A 21214-nucleotide genomic window follows, 5' to 3' on the forward strand; every position below is an offset into this window, starting at 1 on the left:
TCCCCTAGCTGGCAGGTAATCCAATACATATTAAATATATTAAAATACATGTTAAATCCAATATATGCCGATACAATAATTATGAAAGACAATTTGAATTATACTTTTAAAAATCAACTAAAATGCCCTACCTAGATTTTGACTGTGACATTCTACCACATATCTCCAAATTTTTATAGAAGCATTTTTCTTCTGGTAGCAAAAAGTTAGCAGAAACTGATTGGGGAATCACTAAACAAATTGTGGAATATGAGAAGTCAGAGACTCATAAAAAGACTTACATATAAATTATTGCAGAGCCAAATCAGGAAAACAATACATATGAAGTCTATTAGAATGTAAATAGAATACATATACACAAATGAAACTTAATGCTGTGTAATTATGACTAAGCTTATTTCTGGAATAGAGTTGAGAAATTGCACCAACTTCCCTTCTCTGCAGAGATTGGGTATTATGGATGTGGAATGTGGCTGTTGGGCGTAGTGGATGTATTGGCTAATTTTTTCCTCTTTCTTTTGACATCTTTGTTATAAGGATTAGAAAAATATTGGGAGTGTAAGACATTATCTAAATTTTCTAATTTCTTCTTTACTCTTGGTTCAAATACTCATTAGCTCTGTGATCCTGGGCTAGTCTCTTAAGCATTCTGTTTCTTTGTCACATCTATAAAATGAAGGATGGGACTTAGTGACTCCCAAGATCTATCCAGCTTTCATTTATAATCTTATAGTTTATTTTGATCAAATAAACTAGAACAAAGCTCTGCATTTGGTGTTCTAAATAATTAGTCAATCAATCAATTGACCAACTAGCAATTACTTATCATCTAGTCTATACTACACATGGGAGATATAAAGAAATTACGAATAGGAGCAGCTAGGTGGTACAGTGGATAGAGCACCAGTCCTGAAGTCAGAAGGACCTGAGTTCAAATCTGACCTTAGACATTTAAAATTTCCTAGCTGTATGATCACAGCAAATCATGTAATCCCAATTGCCTCAGGAAAAAAAAAAAAAGAAAGAAATTATGAATGAAAGTTCCTGCCTTTAAGGACTCAGATTTCTTGGACTGACTAGATTTGGGTTTGTGGTTTAGGGCAAGGAAAGTCAGAGCTACAAGAGAACTTGTTTACTTGTTTTTCAATCTTGTCTGACTGACTCTTGGAGACTCCTTTTGGGGATTTTCTTGGCAAAGATACTGGAGTGGTTTGTCATTTTCTTCTTCAGCACATTTTACAGATGAGGAAACTGAGGGTTAAGTGACTTGTCCAGAGACACAGCTAGTAAGTGTCTGAGGCCAGATTTATACTCAAGAAGATGAGTCATCCTGACTCCAAGGCCAATCTGTGTACTATGGCTGTCCACAAAAAAACTAAGGTGTCATCTAACCTAACCCCCTCATTTTATAAATGAAGGAATATGCCTAGTGAAGTTAAAAGTGACTTGCTCAGGATCACACAGGAAATAAATGGCAGAGCTGGTCTCAGAGCTGGACTCAGGTCCTGGGACTTCAATTTCAATATTCTTTCCATTGTGACAGTGTTTTGTGACCTCTGAGGGACACAATCTTACATTTTTTTTATGCAGAGAATGGGACCTGGGCTCAGAAGATCTTGTCAAGGAAGTCACTGTCACTGACCTTAAGGAGCAGTTTGGGGGCAACTCGATAATAAAGTGGATGGAAAACCAGCCTGAAATCAGGAGGATCCTGATTCAGATGTAGCCTCAGACATTTAACATTTTCTAATTGTGTGATCTTGGGCAAGTCATTTATCCCCAATTTCCAGAAGAAGAACAAGAACAAGAAGAAGAAAAGAAAGAAGAAGAAGGAAGAAGAAGAAGAAGAAGAAGAAGAAGAAGAAGAAGAAGAAGAAAGAAGAAAGAAGAAGAAGAAGAAGAAGAAGAAAAGAAAGAAGAAGAAGGAAGAAGAAGTAGAAGAAGAAGAAGAAGAAGAAGAAGAAGAAGAAGAAGAAGAAAGAAGAAAAGAAAGAAGAAGAAGGAAGAAGAAGGAGAAGAAGAAGAAGAAAAGAAAGAAGAAGAAGGAAGAAGAAGAAGAAGAAGAAGAAGAAAAGAAAGAAGAAGAAGAAGAAGAAGAAGAAAAGAAAGAAGAAGAAGAAGAAGAAGAAGAAGAAGAAGAAGAAGAAGAAGAAGAAGAAGAAGAAGAAGAAGAAGAAGAAGAAGAAGAAGAAGAAGAAGAAGAAGAGAAACAGCTTTCTAAAAAAGCTTGTTCACAAGATCTTCCCAGGGACATATGCAATGTAAGAGGACACAGGCACACAGGAAAAGTCATTTGGCAACATCTGACACCTTAGAGCAGCATCCCCTCTCTATAAAGATGCTTTGCCTTCTTGCTCTCCCACCTGTTAGTACAATCATCTCCCCAGCCACTACACAAAGGCCAGTCTTGGAACAAGAATTCAAAGGCTCTGCAGCTTTATTCTGTCTGTATCAAGTAGCCTCAGAGTAGGAAAAGGGCAAGTGCCCTATTAAGGGTCTTCATTTTTGCTTTCTTGGCCCACAGTTCAAATGCCCTGCATCCCTAGTTGTATGTTTTTTTCCTTGTAAAAATTATGATTTTTTTCTTGCGTAGCATGACAAATATGGAAATATATTTAGAAGAATTGCACACATTTAACCTATATCCGATTGCTTGCTGTCTTGGGGAGAGGGAGAGGGAGAAAGAGGGAGAAAAATTTGGAACACAATATTTTTCAAAGGAGATTGTCATAAACTACCTTTGCAGGTATTTGGAAAAATAAAATACTATTAAAAATAAAATAAACAATCTAGGCTGAATAATCTCAAAGAAAAAATTATGATCTTCATGACCACACACATATATTAATATTTTTATTCATATGGTGTTGACTTTAGAATAACTATTTTTTTTTATTTTAAAGCTTTTATTTTCAAAACATATGCATAGTTTTTGACATTCACCCTCACAAAACCTTGTGTTCCAAATTTTTCTTCCTCCCTTCTCCCCCACTCCCTCCCCTAGACAGTAAGTAACATTTAACATACATGTGCAATTCTTCTATACATATTTCAACAATTATCAAAATATGAATATTTCTACATAGAAAGGGCAAGAAATAAGGATGATGAATGAAACTTTGAGTTTTTATTATGTACAGCCTGATTTTTTTTTAAAGTATATTTTAAATTTAACATGGTGGTACTGCTTGTTGTTTAGTCATGTCCAACTCATGACCCCATTTTGCGTATGTGGTATAATCTCAAAGTTTTTTATTATGTATTTTTCTTATTAATAGTATATTTGTTTTCATTTGAGAATTTTTCTCCCTGTTTCTTTAATTACAAAAAAAGAAGAGGATTTGATTTTAAGGGATGAAACTAGGAATTTTTGCACCAAGGTCATGTCCATGCCAAGCAGCATGAAAGGCACTCTCAGTAGGGGGTGGAGCATCCTGTGGCAACACAAAATTTGAGATGTCAGATTGCTCAGGACACCACAAGGCCACCGCTAAAGAGGTGGTTCACTCTTCACCAACAACAGGAATAATTATAGCTAACATTAATATAAGGCATTATGGTTTGCAAAGTACTTTATAAATACCTCATTTTATCCACACAACCACCCTGGGAGTTAAATGCTGTTATAATCCCTAATCTTGAAGTCAACTCTTCTAATCCTCAGATATCCTAAAACTGAAAGACAATTAGGAGTCATCAAGTGCCAATTCCTATGTTTTGTAAAGGAGGCTCAGAGAAGGAAGCAGTTGCTCACAGTCATACCAGAAGGCTCATTCGGGTCTTAAGTGAATAAGGTAGAATCAAATAAAATTAAAAATTTACGGACAATCAGATCCACAGGAAAAGAACACAAACATTTTATTAAGCATCTGCCAGGTACAGTGCTAGGCATGCCTCCTTACAACAACCCTGGGAGGTAGGAATTATTTTTGTCCCCATTTTATTGTTGAGAAACTGAGGCAAACAGACTGTGACTTGCCTTGGATCAAACAGTAAGTGTCTGAAGTCAAATTTGCTTGACTCTAAATCTAGCACTGATGTACTGTTCTACGTAGCTGCCAGATCTGTAGGGAATCTTAGAGATTCTTTTTATAGAGGAAGCAAAAGAAGTCCAAGATTAGTCAGAGCAGGATCTGGAACCCAGTTCTTCTGTCTCTCAGGCCAGAGTTCTTTCAGCTGGGTTATTGAAATTTGAACTCCCTCAAGGTCATCCCCCAAAGTATTCTGACTTCCATCAGAGCAGATCCATGATGTGTCCGAGCTTTCCCTAACCAGGAAATCCTTGTAGTGTTCCTCTCTGCACCCCCTTCTCTCTCCCACTTCCCCACCTGCCTCACCCAGGCTATAAAATGAAGAAACAATGATCTAGAGAAATGAGAATTTATCCAAAGTCATAAAGATAATTAAATGACAGAAGAAAAATCAAATCCAGATCCTATGAAGATTACCTCCTCTTCCTCCTCCTCTTCCTCCTCCTCCTCTTCCTCCTCCTCCTCCTCCTCCTCCTCCTCCTCTTCCTCCTCCTCCTCTTCCTCCTTCTCCTCCTTCTTCTCCTTCTCTTTCTTCTTCTCCTTCTCCTTCTCCTTCTCCTTCTCCTTCTCCTCCTTCTCCTTCTTTTTCTTCTTCTTCTCCTTCTTCTCCTTCTCCTTCTTCTTCTCCTTCTTCTTCTTCTTTCTTCTCCCTTTATTTTATTTCTAATAGTATTTTATGCTTCCAAGTACATGTAAAAATAATTTTCAACATTCATTTTTGTAAAACTTTGTGTTCCAAATTTTTCTTTCTTCTTTTCTTGCCTCCCCTCCCCAAGACAGCAAGCATTTCTTGGATATCTTTGACAAAGAGAAGATCTAATTCAATTCCAATTGATCAATGATGGACAGAAGCAGCTACACCCAGAGAAGGAACACTGGGAAATGAGTGTGAACTGTTGCATTTTTCTTTTGTTTTTTTCCCTGGTTATTTTTACCTTCTGAATCCAATTCTTTCTGTGCAACAAGAGAACTGTTCGGTTCTACACATATATATAGTATCTAGGATATACTATAATATGTTTAACATGAATAAGACTGCTTGCCATCTAGAGGAGAGGGTGGAAGGAGGGAAGGGAAAAATCAGAACAGAAGTGAATGCAAGGGATAATGTTGTAAAAAATTACCTATGCATATGTACTGTCAATAAAAAAGTTATTATTATTTTTAAATGTGCATTTCTTTTATGTGAATTTCTATATTTGTCATGTTGTTTAAGAAAAATCAAATCAAAAGAGAAAAAAAAACAGGAGAAAGAAAAAAAATATAAGCCTGCAAACAACAACAGTAATAAAAGGTGAAAATACTATGCTGTGATCCACATTCAATCTCCATAGTTCCCTCTCTGGATGCAGATGACATTTTCCATTCCAAGACTATTAGAATTGCCTTGAATCACTGCATTGTTAAAAAGAGCCAAGTCTATCACAGATGATGATCACATAATCTTGTTACTGTGTACAACGCTGCTCACTTCACTTAGCATTAGTTCATGTTAAGTCTTTCCAGGTTTTTCTGCAATTGGTCTGCTCATCATTTCTTATAGAATAATAAAATTCCATTATGTTTATATACAATAACTTATTCAGCCATTTCCCAACTGATGGCATCTATTCAATTTCCAGTTTTTTGTTACTACAAAAAGGGCTAAGAAGCAGGATCTTCTTTGGAATCCCTTCTCAGAATAATGCTTTTCAATAATTAAAGGAAGTAGTAAATTTCAGTTAAGGGTTAGTTTAAATAAAGATCCTTTTCCCTATCCAAATACATGGATCCAATTAAGAACCTCTCTTCTAAAGCTAGAGCCAGCATTTTCACTGGCATACCATTTCTTCCCCTGTTGCCATCTTATCAGCCAAATTCCTTTGGACAGACCAGTTATCAACTGATGAATCCAAAAGCTAATTTTCCCCCACTGAATTGGAGGAACAGTTATTTTGGGATCACTATCCTTTTCTTTTACTGGAATATTTTTTCTTTTTACTGGAATTTTTTGTTCTCTTGATGTTCATGTTTTCAATTTGGTCTTGACTTTTCCAGGGGATTTGAGAAATTGGGATTGGGAAAAAAGGGAAAGTCAGGGGGAAAGAAAGATTTTCCATGAGTAAGAAGGAAGGGATGTGCCACAGAAGGTTCTGTGGTATAATGCTTTCCCCAACTTCCCTATCTGCCTTCAGTTTAAGTGACCTTCTTTCTACAAGCTTATAGTTGTTTTTGTTCATCCTTCATTTTCTTTCTTTTTTTAAAATTTTCTTTATTTATTTATTGCTGAGGCGATTGGGGTTAAGTGACTTAGCTAGGAAGTGTTAAGTATATGAGGCCAGATTTGAACTTAGGTCACCCTGACTTCAGGGCCGGTGCTCTATCCACTGCACCACCTAGCTGCCCTCCTCCCCATCCTTCATTTTCAAAGAGAACGATAACATCACAGGGTGATGTCTTGACTCCCCAATGGATTGGATTTAAGTAAGGCAAAATTGCACAAAGTCATCAGCCTTACTCTCTCTTCCAGAATTTGAAGTCCGGTGTGGGAAGAAAAGTCAGAACATTAGTAATGGTCCAGGATGCAGTGGATGAGTCTGACCAAGCTCTAAGCACTCCATATACATGCTTCGTTCATCTTCATAGATGTTGCAACAAATTATACTCATCAGCCCATTCTGCTGGGAGAAGTCTTCATATACTTGGGATAGACATCCTCCAATTGCTCAATGGCTACTCTCCACCTGGTTCGGCCAGACTGTTGAGGCAGTTTTACCAGGGACTGCCATAGGTGAGTCTCATCCTTACAGTCTTAACTAGGGTTCATAGATCCAGAGCTGGAAGGTACCTCAAAAACCATCAGAGAGACAATAGGTGGAACCAGGATTTAAATTTAGGTCCTTTGATTGCAAAGCAATATGTCATCCATAGTATTGTACCATTCTCCCGACAGTAGTAAAATTGGGCTTTGCCTTAGGGCACTGAAATTCAGAGGTTGTAGATAGCATTTGTTCTACTGTAACTGTGGAGATGAACTGGACTTACCACTTAATTATCAAGAACAACTAATTAAAAAGAGAAGTTGCTTCCCCAGAAGCCGCTTTCTGGTGTTTGAGATCCTCTAACCATTGGGACCAAAGCACCATCATCTCTGACAAGCCCTTGCTGTGGGTCAGTGTCTGAGTATCTCTACCTCCAGATGTCCTGTACGCTAAGGTCTTCCTCTCATGCCTGTCCTCCGCACCTCAACTAAAGTGGTTTTATACAGTTGAGTTGTAGGTGTTTTGTGTTGCTTTTCTTTGGCCAGTTTCTGGGATACTAACTCCAGGTACCAAAACTAGTAGCAATACTTCTGTGTAAAATTTCAATAGAGTCCTTCAGATTGCTTTGATTAGGACTTTTTTTTTTTAATTCTTTACTGGAATGTAGTGTACAGATTCATAGAATGATAGGTTTACATAAGGAAAGAATGTTAGAAACCTTCTAGTACCCTAGTATATAGTTTATCCATACATGGTAATATGCATTGGGATTTTTTTTAGGGATTACGGTAATGTTAGAAAGGTAGCTTAAATGTTTGTAAAACTGAATTCTAGTAAATTTTTGTAGCCTTTTTGAAATATTTGATTGATGTTTGCTTTATCTGTATAAGTTCTTCAATTTTCCATTTTGCAAATAAAGCCTTTAAGATCATTGCACCATATTTTCAATGCAAATAGCCTTTAAGATCATTCAATCTAATTGCACAATTAAATGGGTAGCTAGGTAACACAATGGATAGAATGTTAGGCTGTAGTCAGGAATCTTTCTGAGTTCAAATCTGACCTCAGATACTTACTAGCTATGTCAACAAGTTACTTAACTCTGTTTGCCTGTTTCCTCATCTGTAAAATGAGCTGGAGAAGTAAATGCTAAATAATTTCAAAATCTTTGTCAAAACAAACAAAAAAACAAACCCGAAATGGGATTATGAAATGACTGAACAACAAAATTTGTGTCAGCTACTGTGCTAGGAACATAATTACTTTTTTTGGTTGTATCCAACTCTTTCTGATCCTGTTAGGGTGTTTCTTGGCAAAAATGCTGGAATGATTTGGCATTTCTTTTTCCAGCTCATTTTCTAGAGGGGGAAACTGAGGCAAACAGAATTAAGTGACTTGCTCAGGGTCATACAGCTAATAATGTCTGAAACCAGATTTGAACTCAGGAAGATGACTCCAGGACTGGCACACTATCTACTGTGCTTCCTAGTTGCCCTGAAGAACATAAAGACAAAATCCAATCTGCCTCAAAGACTTTATTTTCTACTAGAAAGATACAACATGTACACAGATTAATAAATATAAAACATACACCAAATATAAAAATCTTGTAGACAACTTACGTATATTATAGGAAGGATTTTTTGGGAGGCATGGTTAGACTAGTTAGCCTTTGAGATATCTTGAAGTCTGATAATTTTGAAGTTAAGAGAATACTATGAATTGTTTTGTTTTGTTTTTAAGGGGGGGAGGGGAGCCTGTGTAATAGAAGGCACCTGAACTGAACCTTGAAGAGAGGGAGGGGTTCCCAAGGGTACAGATGGACAGCATTCCAGGCCTGGACAAAAGCACAGAAATGAAAGATGAGATGTTTTGAACAGACAGATGCACGCTGGCAAATGTTAAGTATCTGGCTCTCCAAAATGTCATAGCATACTTTAAAGTTTCATCCATCGCTTTCTTAAGCCTAGGCAATCAACAAAATGATGATAAATCAAGCTCTAATTTGTAGTAGTTGCCAATTTCCAAAGTGTAAGTGCTTATATTGAAAATTTAATAATTGGCTTGGGAAAGTCAGTCTGTGCTGGCTGAACACACTACAGTACAGTTAACAAGTGGGCCAGCTTAGCTAGAATGAAGGGGAATAGCATGTTATCAGACTATTAGGAGATAATGCTAGACAGAGGAGTTGATCCTTGGTGTATCAAGGAGCTGCTGAAGATTTATGAGCCGTGGAGGGACATGATCAGACCTATATTTTATTTTTTTTTAATTATAAATTTTTTGACAGTATATATGCATGAGTAATTTTTTTATAACATTATCCCTTGTGTTCATTTTTCCAAATTATCCCCTCCTTCCCTCCACTCCCTCCCCCCGATGACAGGCAATCCCATACATTTTACATGTGTTACAATATAATCTAGATACAGTATATGTGTGTAAATACCATTTTTTTTTTTTGTTGCACATTAAGTATTAGATTCTGAAGGTATAAGTAACCTGGGTAGATAGACAGTAGTGCTAACAATTTACATTCACTTCCCAGTGTTCCTTCTCTGGGTGTAGCTACCTCTGTCCATCATTGATCAACTGGAAGTGAGTTGGATCTTCTTTATGTTGAAGATTTCCACTTCCATCAGAATATATCCTCATACAGTATTGTTGAAGTTTACAGTGATCTTCTGGTTCTGTTCATTTCACTCAGCATCAGTTGATGTAAGTCTTTCCAAGCCTCTCTGTATTCCTCCTGCTGCAGACCTATATTTTAGGGTATCAATTTGACAGTTATCTTAAAGATGGATTCAGGGAGGGGGGAAGGGAGAAAACAGAGTGGATCAATTAGAAAGCTCACAGCTCAGATGAATGGTGATAAAGGCCTTAACTGGAACGATGGTGATGTAAGTAGAGAAAAGGTAATGAAGTAACAGATGAAAGAGTATTATTTATAAGCTTTGGTAACTTATTAGACATGGAGAATGAGGGAAAGTGATTGAGAATAACCGTTGAGATGACAAATCTGGCTGATAGGAAGATGGTGGTGAAGGCATGAAGATAGGAAGAGCATGGGTAGGCTTGGGGAAAAGAATTAGTTCCATTTTGCACATGTATTTGAATTGCTTGTAGGCCTTCTAGGTGGAGATGCTCAGTGGAGGAAAAAACCAGGAAGAGAACAATGCTACAAAAACCAGAAATCAGCCTGACCAAGAAGTATCAAATGCTTCAGAAGGATGAAAACTGACCCTCCCCTCCCAAAAGGCCGTGAGAAGTAGTCACTGAACATCCCTGATCTAGGAGAGGATAGTTTCAGTCCAGTGGCAGTGCCAGAAGTCAGATAACAAGGCAATCATAGGGAGGTGAACAAATGTAAACAAGTGTAGAAAGTTTTTTCTAGGAATCTTCCTTGGAGATAGAGGAGAACTACAGGACAGTGACTTGAGGGCATTATAAAGCTTTATTAAGGATGGAGGTGGGGGAGAACTGGTATGCTTCCAGGCAATAGGGGGTAGTTTATATCTATATTGTGTGCAAAGTGCTTTTCATATGTTTTTTCAACTACCCTACAATTTAGAGGCTATTATGGTTTCTACTTTTTTAGGTAACAAATTAAGGCTGGGAAAGGATAAAAAAAGTCTTGCCTAAGATCATGAAATTAAATAAGTATTTGAAATAGTATTTGAATTCAGCCCTGACTCCAAGTCCAACAGCCTATCCAACCTGCCAATGGAAGAAAGATAGAGAAAATTGAAGATTAGAGTGGGATTGTGACTATATAAGAAGGAATAGGAATGGATGAGGTTAAGAGCACAAATATACAAATTTACTTTGGTACAAAGACTGGATCAAAAAAAGCAGAGAATGGGGAATGGTGTAAAGAGGGTTTGAGGTATAGAATTGAAGAGGAGATAGAGCTCATAATGGATGACTTCTATTTTTTCAGTAAAAGAGTTTTGTAAATTTTATTTACTTTATTCTGAACTTAAAAAATAAAACAAGCATTTTCATAATATAGTAGAAGAGGGGGAAAAAGATGACTGTAAACAAAACTGCAAATCTAAAAAATTTGCTAAAGGTGATGGGTGATGAGGAGTAAACTGAGGTTCTAAGCCTAGATGGGTCAGTTCCTTTCCTCCTGGGTCTGAGGATCTCTCTCCTTCCCCAAAGTAACCCACGGGCGGGTTCGGTAGCGAATGAATTCGCTACTCAATGCTGTATGGAAGCAAAGTCTTTATTGATAGTAAAGGGATAGACAGAAGACCAAACTGCCTGGGCACAAGACTGGTATGAACCAAGTACAAAGTTTGATTCTACCTTTGCTGTTTTTATCTGCTTGAAGGGGCATATGGGTGGAGCAGCTTGATTCCTGGAAGGCCAGATTCTTGGTGGGCTTTTCAGATAGTTGGGGGTTGAGAAAATCCAAGCCAGCTCAGACAGCCCAAACTGGTTTGACAAGATCTTGTAATCAAAGATCAGTCCCCAAAGGAAGTTGTAGATCACACAAGGAATCTAAAAGGGGCTACAGCCCTCATCAATGGGGACTGTGTAGATGGCTTGAGGAAGGAAGGGAAGGTTTGAAACAGCCAGGTATTGGTAGTCAGTTAAGAAACAGGGCCCCTTACTAGGCTCCTATTAATATTAGACATTTATTAAATACCTACTATGCACCAGGCACTTTGCTAGGTGGTAGGGATACAAAGAAAAGCAAAAGACAGTTCTTGTCTGTAAGTAGCTCACAATATAGGGGAAGACAACTATGCACACAACTATGTAGAAACAAGTTATTTACAGAGATAATCAGTACCTTAGGGAAAGCACTAGAATTAGGAGGGATTAGAAAAAGCTTCCTGTAGAAGGTAGAATTTTAGTTGGGACTTCAAGGAATCCAGAAGGTGGAAACAAAGAGGAAAAACATTGCAATAAAAATTCTCAGAACCAAGAAATGGAATAAACAAAGCAACAATTCCAGCTCTGATTTCTACTATTTGCTGATTTCTAAGGTTTAAATGTTCACACTGAAAATTTAACAACTGGCTCTCATTAGCTGGTTCAAGCTGGCTCCAGCACTGCCCTGGAGGGAAGGAAGGCTGCCAAGAATGGACAAAATCAAATAGATTTACACAGTTCAATGAAATATTTGGATAAGCAATAAGAAAAACTTCCTGCTGATATAGGTTATGAAACACTACACTATGCTGCAGGTATTTTGCAGTCTACTCTGGAAGACTAAAAAACAAGATGACAAGAATAGCTCAGATTGAGGTGTGGATGGGTTTTGATGTGCATCACTGGGAGATCACAGAGCTATCCAAGTATCAAAGCAAGTCAATAATAGATATGTTCCTACATGAAGGTAGAAGAATGGATGATTTCCTAGGCCTTTTGATCTTGACCCAATAACCACACTTCTTGTAGGAAACTGAGGCTTTGAATCAACCCTTTCAGAAAAACCACTTTGGCTTTGTACCATAATCGCATCTATAATAGGAAAGCACATATTATTAAGAGTTGGACAGTTTTTTAGAATCATCTGCTTCTGTCAACTGCTCTTAGCAGTCTTAACTCACCACAAAAATATACTTTAATCCCACAGAGCGATTGACATACTCAAGCCCACGTGCATTTGAAGCATGGCAATTGATCTCTGTTATCACATGTATAATTTCTTAATAGAAGAAATTAACTGAAGTTGAGGATGATGCAGTTGCATTTACATATAAAGGGGTGTAGGATGTGTCCAGGGAAGATGAGCAGACTGGCTGGTGAACCCTTTACAATGTCCACTTGATCTACCTAACTCACCTGTGGCTCTAAAAAGCTGTAGTATATACAGTGGCCACACCCTGGCAAACTGTTTCATCGAACAGGCTAAACCAGACTGAGGGCAACCAAAGGGTCTCAAACCCTATGGTGAATTAGGGCAGTGTCTTTCCCCAGCACGTAAAGACTTCCCCTAGTGGGACGGGCAGATGAGAACAATTTGTTCCAATGGCCCAGAAGGCAGGTGAAACAGGTGTGGTGGACATGGAGGACACCAAGGTCATCCACTTCATCCTGCGCCATCACAAGTTGCTTTTGATGCTCTTTAGTAGAGAATGTGAGGATGTCAACTTCATGCAACTCTGCTTCTCTTAAATTCAATTTACACACATAGGACCAATCCTGGTACTGAGCAAGGAATTAGCATTAGTACAATTTCAAAAATCTGTTCACTGGCTCAATGCTTAAGCCTTCCACTCTGCCTGTCATTAGGTACTGAACTACCTACACAGGATTTAATGGGTTTTGACATTTTTCCCACAAGCCTTTGCTCTCTTATTGCCCTGCCCCCCTCCAACATAGGAAGCTCCTGGTGCATCAATCTTAAAAGCCAAATAAAATGGACAGAGTTTTGAGTTGTTTCTTTTTTTAAATAGTAATACTTTAATTTCTCTTCACACACATGTTTTCCCTTTCCTCTGCTGTGCTCAAATGGTAGTTGTACATTGCCCTAGTCCAGGAAAGGACCTGCGGGTCTCCCTTGGCAGATGCTGCCACTGTTAAAGCCTAGGGGCCCTGCAGGCAGCCCCTGGCAAAATTTTTAATTCAACATCAAACTTCAACTTGAAATTAAAAAAAAAAAAACAAAAAAAAAAACAATTGACAAGATGTCACTGTCTCTGAAGCTAGCAAGTAGGGCTTTTAAATGTGCCCAGTTCAGATTTGTGGAGCCACAGAAGGGTTTATGATTCTTTTCTGAAGCCAAGGCTGACTGCTTTACTCTGGCCACAAGCTGTGTCCCATCAATTTGACTGCTAGGGAAGTAAAATGGGCCAAAAAGGCCACTTTCACTCAGGAAGAACCCCACAGATCTGGCTTCAGAAACAATAAATTTAAGGCAGCTTTCACAGTCAATCAGTGACTGGAGATTGATAGTGAAAGTGCATTGAGAGGATGTTACATCAATCTCAGTTGCCTAAATATATTCCCTGGTATCTTGGCTGCTTAGTCAATCCTCTATTTTTCACATCTGTTCCCTCTTTGATTCTCATTCCCCACTGAACAACCTTTCAGTAAGAAGAATGTATTGTGCAGCACTTAGAAAATCATCAGATTCAGGACTGGAAGTGACCATTGATTGACATAATTTAGTTTATACTCTTTACGTGGGAGATGAGACAATTGTGACAGAGTGATAAAATTATTTATTTGCTAGGGATCATATAGTATACTAGGACTGGGAAATAGGTTTTTATTATTTTTTTTACTTCCAATTCCAGTTCTCTTTCTACTATAGCACCAGAGGCTTGCCAATACTCTATAGATTGGATCAGATAAATAGCAGCCCAATTTTGATTGAGGACACTGATGAAAATAGTTTCTTCTGCCTCCCTAACTACGTCTGGCTACTGATGGATATACTGATGCATATCCCATACCTTGTAAAGTTATATCCCATAACTTTCCAAGGTCCTGAACTGCAATCTATTCCCTGCCATCTCCATTGCAGGTGAGTGAAGGCCTTTAGATTCAACACACAATTCTTTTATAAGCTTTTAATAGACTAATATTTGCATTAGGATTAAGGCTTGAAATGAAGGTCACCCAGGATGGTTCCACTTCCTTTCTCATCTCTACCCTTGACTATATTTTATTCTCGTCTCCTTTCCCCATCACCATTGCTATGACTAACTTGACGGCCAATTTAAATGTTTGAGGATTAATGGATTGAAAAGTAGATAGAGATAGGATAGTAACATATACACTGGAGTTAAAGTTGGAAGTTCTGGGTCCCATCCCAACTTTGCTATTTACTACCAGTGACTTTGGGCAAGTTAAAACCAGAAGGTTGAACCAGAGAGTTTCTGAAGCCTTTCTTATCCAGTAAGTTAAAATTAGGGTAATGTTGAAGACTGGGAAAAGGAGGAGAAGATTGGAAATGCATTTTGAAACAGCTTTTACTCCTTTAGAAGGAGGGGGAGAATAGCCCATGGCACATAAAGAACATGCTCAAGAACTGTTAATTCTCTAGTCTTCTCACTTTGAACATTGTTTGTAATGGGATAATTAAAAATATATTCATTTCTCAATGAAAATGAAAACCAGGAAAATTTTGCACATTTCCTCTTCTTGTTGGGCATTCAAATTCAGACTTCATTAAAAACTTATGGATGGATGTCCCTCTTCCAATATAATATATTTTTTGGCTTTGACCTATTATATAAAACATAGTTGACACTAGTTATAGATTTGAAATGAGAAATACAGCTGAAGTCTTCTTCCCACAGAGCAAGGAGACCATCAGCAGCTGCTTCCCCCTCTCAGTCCATGAATAATGTGGATGGTGATGATGGTGTTATTATTATCATTTGGTATTTCGCCAGTATCTTTCCCCGAAGTACTTAAGGCACTTTATAGACATTGTCTTATTATTCCTCACAAATACCTCCCTAGAGGTAAGGAGAGAACAGAGGTTTTATTTCCATTTTACTGACAGGAAACCTAAGACCATGAGCAATGAAATGACTGCTCCCTAGTCACACTGTGGAACAGAACCCAGCTCTGAACTTGAGCTGTAGGACACATTTCAATGAGCTACACTGTGAAGTAAAAAGAGAAACCAGGTGGCACAGAACTTCTTGAAAGGCAGTATAAAACTTGGTAAATTTTATCATTGTTACCAGCATCATTGTTGACTTCTCCTCTTCTTTTTTCTTCTTCTTCCTTTCCTCTTCTTTTATTTCTTCTTCCTCTTCCTCCTTTTTATTTCTTCTTTCCTTCTTCCTTCTCCTCCCATATTTATATGGCAGAATAGGGATTACAAATGAAATTATATTTATATTATTTCTTTTAATCCTCGCTACAGTCCTCTGAGGCCATTATTATTATTATAATCCTTACTTTATAGAAGGGGAAAAGACTCACAAAGGTCGAATGTCTTACCTGTGGTCATACAACTTTCAGTATCTAAGAATAGATTCAAACTCAGGTTTTCTTGCTTCCAAATCTAGCATTCTATCCAATATACTATATTTTTCCTCTTCTTCATCGCCACCCTAAAAATATTGATTTATTGATGCATTTCACACAGAATTGTGCAGAGTGCTATATAGATTTCTTCCTCCTCTAGCCTAAAGTGGTTATCCTATCTCTGGTCTTCTATAGCCCTTCAAGTCATACTTCATTGTAATAGTTTAGCACTTTATGATTATATGTTGAATATTCTTGATTTCATGTAAGTCATTATATTATATGTTTATTGATAATTAAATTATCTTTTAGAGCAAAGACATGTTTTATGCTTCTGCAAGGGTACTTTTCCTGCACATGCCCAAATTACCCGACAGAAGTACCGTACTTCCTCCTACCATGTATATTGGAGTAACTTCTTTTGGTTATATTAAAACTGGCCAGATCAAGATAGCCACTCTCTTTCCTGGTCTTTTTCCTGCTTCATCCAGAAAGTGAAGATTATAATTTATTTACAACAGGACCACTGGTGGGTAAATTGAATGGGAAGGTAAAGATACCTTTTCACCTTTCTCTTTTATTTAATCCCAGTTCCAAGAAATGTGTATAGATTCTCTATTCTATTTCATTTGTTCTTCTCAGTTTCAGGTGCAACTGGTGCTACTCACTCAAACTGGGACTTTGAGCTATGGTGATGTTGGAGCCAAGACTCCAGATGAACTATTGCAAGTAGCCGGCCAGACCCAGAGGTGCCAGGATGCCTGGGGCTTTAGCTCTGGAACTTGGATTTTGGAATTGTAATTTAAGAAACTGAACTAAATTATGAACTTAATCCTCTTCTCTGAAACCTGAGATGGTGAAGGGAGGAGAGGATTAAGCTCCAAATACTGGTGAGTATGTTTGCATATGTCTAAGTAGACATTTCTTTGTAAAAGCTAATTTGACCGTTGGTGGTTAAATGGAGCTAGGGTGCCGAGAACTCCACTCACTATTGCTTGTACTTCTTTTTGAAAAGGACCAATGACATCCTGAGAAATTAAGTGGAGACAAAATTGCACAAAGTTAATCTCATGCTTTCTTCCAATCATTAAAGTCTAGGGACAAGACAAAAGTCAAGACTCTATCTATACCTGATTGAGCACCATCATCAGGGACTAGAACCATTTGCTGTGAGCCTAGTTTCATCCAAATCTCATTTAAGGATACTGGAAATCCCAGGGGGATTGGGTGATGTGATTATAAACTTGACTTTGGTAGGAGGGGCAGGGTAGCAAGTATTGCACTTCCCTTTTATAACTCCCTCTGCATGCTTACAGATGTGGGCACCTAACAGATGTTCAATGAATATATATTGGCTGAAATATTGGATATTACTGTCTGAACTCACAAAATACTTTGGATGTAGAAAATGTATATTCTAAAGAAAATCTCTTTATCAATTGAGAGCAAAGACAAGTGTCTTGTATGTTCTAAGAGTTAAATTTATGTTAAAGATAAGTTTAAGAGTAAGAATGCTGGAAGAAAAAAAATTCTTTATTTCTTGTGCTATCTGACCTTGTGTCCTAGTCTGTCCTAGTTCCTGGCAGTAGTTTTTGGACTTGGGGATGCTTTCACAAAAAGAAAGACAAGCTATTCAGCTTATGTTCAAAGCAGTAGGGAAGGTTTGAGGTCTTTTATAAAATACCTGGGATCGGTGAAAGGACAATTAAGAATATAATCAGGGAGGATATTGAAATCTGGGACTTGATAGTCTCTAGGCTTCCAGAAGAGGAAACAGATCTCTTAGAAATGTGGCTGTCCCTAGTTTGGCTAATTCTCCATTATCCTCCGTACCAGAAGTGTTTATAATTCTGGATTTCTGGATTTCAAGGAATAGAAACATGTTGTGTTTAACCCCAGCAGGAAGAACCAGGAGCAACAAGAGTAGAAGTTGCAATGGGGAAAAGTTAGACTTAAAGTCAAAAAAATCTTTTTAACAATTAGAATTAATCCAAAATAGAATTGCCTGCCTCAACAGGTGATAGGTATCTCCTCTGATTAGAAGTCTTTAAACAGAGGCTAAGGGATCTCTTGCCAAGGAGGCCATAATAGGGATTTTTTTTCAGATATGGGTCAAACTAAATGAACTCTAAGGTCCCTTCTAACTCTAAAATTCTATGACTTTAATCTAACTACAGATTATTTCAATAAAATTCAATCATCAAGCATTATTAAGGACTTACTATGTGTAATTCACTATGGTAGGATACAAAGAAAAAGATTAATAATCCCTGTCCTCAAGAAGTTTATATTTCCTGAGGGAAACAATATGTAAACACCTGTAATAAATATATCCTGTATATTCCTTTTACAGGGCCTTGCTTTCTTTTGAGGCTTCAAGATTTGGAATACGTGATAGCTAATCATCCAGCACTTTATATCTTACAGTTTCATTCCAGGTTCTTTGTCTAGAATGGAAGTTCTCAGAATAATGTTTTTAAAGACATAAAATAATAAAATGCAAAGGATTACAAAGGAAATCAATTATATTGAGATACATTATCACACACACACATTATATCTATCATTATATCTATATCTATCTATCTATATACACACACACACACACATACATATATATATACACACACACACACATACACACACACATACACACACACACACACACACACACACACACACACACACACACACACACACATATATATATTTTAAAGAACTTCAGGGAGCCCAACTTGTGAACTTTTGATCTAGAAGTCAGTGTTAATCATGGCATCTCACTCAGGGGTAAGGCCTTTTCATGTTGGAGTCCATTTCTACCTATGTAGTTTCATCTTGAAGTAGACAAGGAGGCTGAAGCCTTTAATAAACATACTATTCTAAAGTGAGGAGACTATAGGCTCAAAGGTAGATTAGGTAAAGATTAATAAACACAGAGATATAGATAGATAATAGATGGACAGATAGTATAAACATTTATTAAATACTATGGGTCAATTATTGTGCTAAGTACTGGAGATACAAATATAAGCAATAAGAAAGACAGTTCCTGCCCTCAAAGAACTTGCATTGTAATGGGGGAAGGAATACATATAAAGGAACTAAGAGAGTGGAGGAGAAAGCCCAGAAAGCAGGGAGATGGATAAGAAAAGCTTTTCTGACCTGATTCTAAGAACAATGAGATAAAAAAAAAAAAAAAAAATTGCTATCAGAGTTCCTGGACCCAGGGGCAGACTCCAAGGTCATGAATGGGGAACCAGAATTTAACTGAATGGCATAGTGAGATGGCTCAAACATGGCAGAATTTAGTCGGTGTCAGAAGCTATGGATTTATCATTCATTTGGCTGTTTCTATTTGCCTGGGGCTCTTCTTCCATCTGGGTCAGGGTCCTGTTTAACCAGTTTTCATCAGCAATCTTAATCTATCCCTCCCCCTATTTTACAGATGAGGTAATTGAGGGCAGGAAGAGAGTCAGTTTATCCAGCACTACAAAGTTGGCAGAGCCAGATCTAGAATCCAGTTCTCCTGATTCCTAGTTCAGTCTAAGGGTTTATAAAAGTTCTTTGTTAATCAGTATCTCTACTCTAAATATGTCTACTTATTGCAGGAGGAAAAGTCTATTCTTGACAGATAATTTGGCAATTTTTCTGGCACACAAGTGAGATGTCATGAGGAGTCCTGCTTTCATCATTTTCTTCTTGCCAACCTTTGCCACCCCTCCCACCCATTCATCCATACAGATGCCATGATGTACCACCTCTGAACACCATAAATTGATTAAGCTTGAAAGAAAGACATGTAAACGAAGATGAAAGATTTCAGTGGAAGACAGACAGCTCCCTACTGTTTGGGGAGGACCTAAGCTATCATGTCTGGAAAAAAAGCATTTTAATCTCCTGCCGTGAAAAAGCAAAATGCTTTGGAAGCTGATGAGGCAGCTCTGACTGAAGACCAAGAAAAGACAGGACTGACTGATATGCTTTTTTGTATCTCCCTCTTCCTTTGCCACTCAGCAGAAAGGCATTTTAATTCTTATTTTATTAGCTGAACTGGTTGAAAGTTATATTTTAAAATTCTCCCAACATTTCTTTAGACAATATGGAACTTTGGGCCCAGCTTACATTAGTAGAAATATGACCACTTCTGGTCATTTCTGAAGCACCTACCACCCACTAGAAAAGAGTGTGTGTGTGTGTATGTGTACCAGATGGCAGGGGATGCTCGAAGCCCAGGGGAAAGGATACAATGTTAGGATGATTCATGGGCCTGGTGGGACCTCTGTTGAGCTGTTGCATGGCCATGTTATCAGTCTTGTTGGCAAAAAAAGGAGAATTAAAAGAAGCTGAGGGACAGGATGTGAGTGATTTAGTGAAATCAAAGTCTGAGAAGCTATTAATGGATGTTTAAAGGGATCTCTATGCTCTCTACTCCCATAGAAAAGATTTATAGCATAATAAGCTCTGTATTTGGAGTAAAATAAAATGTGAATTTAAATTCCACACCTGCTGTTCAATGCTTGGGCAACATTGGGAAAGTCTCATTTTTCTTCTCTGGCCTTCAGGTTCCTCTTCTACATAATGAGAGGGTTGGGTTAGAAGATAATTTACAGTGGGAAGGATGGGTGGGTACATTAGGAAGAGTTCTGATTTGTAATCTGAGGATCTGAATTCAAATCCTAATTCTGCCTTTTATTGCTTGTGTGAGCTGAAGCAGGTCATTTCACTTTTCTGGGCCTCAGTTTTCATCATAAAATGAGAGGCGGTGAGAGAGAGAAGTTAGACCAGATGGTGTCTTATAATTCTTCCACTTACAAACTGAAGTCCCAATGAGCTCTATATTTCCTTCCAGGTCAAAATCTGATTTCCTCATTTTTATATTCTTTTCAACATAATTTCCCTTTGTCGATTATATCTAATTTATCCCATATATAGTTTGAATGCCATTTTTTCATGTTATCTCTAGCATTAAAATGTGAGCTCCTTGAGAATAGGAATTGTCTTTTCTTTGAATCCCAGTCCTTACCACAGAACCTAGCAAACTTAATAAATACTTAATTTAATTTAATAAATACTTAATAAATGTTTAATCTGGCTGCACTCCTGAGATCTGTGAGTTCCTACCATGAGTTCAACATCTCTAGATAAACCAATAATGTCTACATTAAACTTGTCATGAATATGGTAAGAAGAGGTTGCTGAAGCAAGGGTCAACTGCCTTAACTCAGAAATGGACTAATCTGATTGACTCTCCATTTTAGGTCAGCATGCTATAAAATCTAATATGTATATGTATATAATATATTACATATATACATATATATATGTGTGTGTATATATATATACATATATATACATATATATATATATATATATATACACATACATACAAATCATTAATAGCATTCAATATTTGGCTCCCAAATCACTCATGGATATAAACAGGGCCATTGTCTAACTTTTGCAAGTGGCAATTCTAGATGTGAGATTTGAATTTAT

The 21214-nt window shown here is 37.5% G+C and overlaps 1 long non-coding RNA gene across 1 annotated transcript in view; it reads left to right on the forward strand.

Annotated features, from left to right (window-relative positions):
• Nucleotides 1-20239, forward strand: part of LOC141553543 (uncharacterized) — a 64700-nt gene extending 44461 nt beyond the window's left edge. The window contains exons 2-5 of the long non-coding RNA XR_012485510.1: nt 6541-6801; nt 14029-14258; nt 16361-16608; nt 19327-20239. This is a non-coding gene — a long non-coding RNA (uncharacterized LOC141553543). The remainder of the gene's footprint in view (nt 1-6540; nt 6802-14028; nt 14259-16360; nt 16609-19326) is intronic.
• Nucleotides 20240-21214: the final 975 nt, after the last annotated feature.

The sequence above is a fragment of the Sminthopsis crassicaudata genome, chromosome 2 (assembly GCF_048593235.1).
Source record: "Sminthopsis crassicaudata isolate SCR6 chromosome 2, ASM4859323v1, whole genome shotgun sequence".
In the NCBI taxonomy this organism is placed as follows: Eukaryota; Metazoa; Chordata; class Mammalia; order Dasyuromorphia; family Dasyuridae; genus Sminthopsis; species Sminthopsis crassicaudata.